At 52.5% G+C, this 2,930-nt stretch overlaps 1 protein-coding gene across 1 annotated transcript in view; it reads left to right on the top strand.

Annotated features, from left to right (window-relative positions):
- Positions 1-2,930, top strand: part of LOC104403958 (myocyte-specific enhancer factor 2D homolog) — a gene marked incomplete at its 3' end in the record, with an annotated part of 14,057 nt that overhangs the window by 101 nt on the left and 11,026 nt on the right. The window lies entirely within an intron of this gene.

The following is a 2,930-nucleotide window of genomic DNA, read 5'->3' as shown; positions in this document are numbered from 1 at the left end:
CGCTCCCTCTGTACCCGCTCGCCTCCCATTGGGGATTGGAAGGGTTCTGCTTCAAAATGACCCATCTGGGGCCAACTGATGGCTTTTTTTATGCCCAACCCATAAAAATAAGCAGAAACCCGGCCTCGGGGCCAGATCCAGGTGGATCCCAGCACCGCTTCTGCCCTACTCAGGCATTGCTCCTGGTCCCGGAGCTCCTCACACCATTTCCTTCTAAGCTCTTTTCCAGAAGAAAGTATCTTCTCTGCTTAGTTCCCTTTTCTTTTCGTGTGTCTTGCAGAAAATCTATTTCAGTTGACATTTTCCGTGAGTTTTTTCCAATGAAAAACAGCCACAACACGTCTCCATTTTTTTGGGATGCAAACAGCCCAAATTATTCCTTTTTTTTTATTTTTTTTTAATTTTTCTCAATCCAAACTCGGATGGATCCAGGGGTTTTTTTCCCTTGGGCTCCCTTGAAGCCAAGCCCAGACATGCGTGTGTAGAGATACACGTGTGTAGAGATAACACGTGTGTATCTCAGAGATGAAGAGAACCAGAGTTCTCCCTAGTGTTGTGTTCTTGGGCCGGACCAGCCGGGTGGCAGCATTTGGCCACAGCAGGTTTGCTCTGGGGTGACTCCACCAGTGCATTTTGCCATAACCACAAGACTTCCAGGCGGATCCCTTTGCTTCGTGGCTTCCTGCGGTCCTTGAGTCAGGCTCAGCACATCCAAGCCTCTGCCTTCAGTGCAGCCACCGCTGCTGATGCCCCAGTTGGGCTGCCCCACTTTTTCTCCTGCTTTTATTCCAGAAAACAAGATTGTTTCTGTATTCTCATGCTTCAAAAGGGGCAAATACCAGCATTGGATGAACTGCTTCATTGCTCCACAGCAAAACGAGAGGAAGTCGCAGGTTTTCTTCATTGGGGATGGGATGGGCATAAAATGCTTCTTGATAATCTCCCAGTTGCTCATGGCACTGCTTATTCCCATAATTAGAAGGGAATGGGGTTAGTAACAAAGCTGGAGTGTGTTTTATGGGGCAGCACTGGCCAACGTTGCACAGGGGGGAGAGGGATTTGCAGCTCTTGAAGCCCCAGTAGAAGTTCAGATGACCAGGAAGTATTTGGTAACGCTGGAGGTTGATGGCACAGCCGAACCCTGTTGTAGGAGCTTCAGGAAAGCCTGGCCTTGAACACTGCCAGGGATGGGGCAGGACTGAAGGACATTCAGGAGTGAACAGGAGCTTTCCAAAGCCTTCACTGCGAGGTGAAGCTCTTCCCATGCATCTTGCACCCAACCTGCAGCATCAGTGAGTCGGACCCTGCCCTCACTCTGGGCCTTGCCTCTCTTGAGTGCATGGACCATGAGCCCACACAGAGGAGACTAGAATGACAGCAGAAGCCAAAACCAGGGGAGGAGAGCAAGTAAGAGTCACTAATGTCATTAAAGGAATTACTGGAGAGGATTTGCCATAACAGATCAGACCATCAGTCCTTCAGGGCCAGCCTGCTGACTCTGGCAGCGACCAATATGGTCTACATCAGGGGAAAGGCAAAAATCCCCTGCTAGTGTGGGGCAGTAATTCCTTCCTGACCCCTTTGGTGATCAGCTTATGCCCTGAAGCATGAGATTTGATTACCCTCTTAGACTTAGAAGGTTAATTCTTCTAGATGAGACTCATGCACGGCAGTAGGGGAAGGTTTGGGGTTTCTGTCCCAGGTCACAGGGAGATGTGCAAGGCAGTGTTGGCTGATGCTTCTGTGCGTTGGGACTGACTAAATGGGAAGTCTTTGCCTTTCTCTGCAAGAAGCACGGGTACCAAGACAGAAGGATGTTCCTCCACCCTCTTCCTCCTTGCAGAGGGAATAACCCCTTGTCCATAGAGGGATGATTCAGTGCTTTGGGTTCCGCTTGGCTCAGCTCAGGTTGTTGGTTGATTTTGGGCAGGTAACCCCATGCTCTCCTTCATTGCTCAGGGACAACAAAGAAGTGTTAAGTGCTTCATCCCTGGCAGCGCTCAAGGCCAGGTTGGACAGAGCCTTGGGTGACATGGTCTAATGTGAGGTGTCCCTGCCCATGGCAGGGCCTTGGAACTGGATGATTTTAAGGTTCTTTCCAACCCAAACCATTCTATGATTCTATGACAATACCCAAACCATGTTTCTAGTCTTCATGGCCAGCATGTGCCCCCTTGCTCGCACGTTGTGGCCTCATCCAGTTGCCTCTCCCAAGGAACAAGTGATAGAACAAGAGGAAACAGCCTCAAGCTGCCCCAGGGCAGGTTTAGCTGGAGCTGAGGAACAGTTCCTTGCCCAGAGGGTGCTCAGGCATTGGAACAGGCTGCCCAGGGCAGGGCTGGAGTCACCGTCCCTGCAAGTGTTCACAGCCCGGGTAGACGAGGCGTCAGTGCCAGGGGTTAATGGTGGCCTTGCCACTGCTGGGAATGGTTGGACTGGATAATCTTAAAGGTCTTTTCCAACCCAGCTGATTCCATGATCTTGGTGGCCAGGGGTGCTCATGGTGCCCAGCAAGGTGGATTTTGGCGAGGTGCCCCCAGCACCAGGCGCTGCAGGAACAACCACCCTCAGCTGTTCCCTCTGTCCTGGTGGTGACACCGTGTGTTTTCCTCTCAGTCCTGGGAGCAGCCAGGGCCAGCACCCGCCTGCAGGGATTTTGGGTGGCAGAGAGGTCCTGGATGCCACCAGGAAGGGGGACACCAGCAATGTGAGCACTGTGCTTGCAGCCCGACCATGCCGAGAGCAGGCGCACGTGGCACGTGGGGCCAGCCCTGCACTTCCCAAGGGATGAGGAGATTAGGGCCCAATCTCGTTACTGCTTAATCATCTCTGGATGATGGTGGGGCAGGACAGGCCGTGTGTGCCCAGTGCTGCCCCTGCTCTGCCCTCCCGCTACACACAGGGATGCGGCTGCTGCTTCAGGGATGCTT

This window comes from Nestor notabilis, unplaced genomic scaffold (assembly GCF_000696875.1).
Source record: "Nestor notabilis isolate BGI_N333 unplaced genomic scaffold, ASM69687v1 scaffold19033, whole genome shotgun sequence".
In the NCBI taxonomy this organism is placed as follows: domain Eukaryota; kingdom Metazoa; phylum Chordata; class Aves; order Psittaciformes; family Psittacidae; genus Nestor; species Nestor notabilis.
This window is presented reverse-complemented; position numbering and strand designations above follow the sequence as displayed.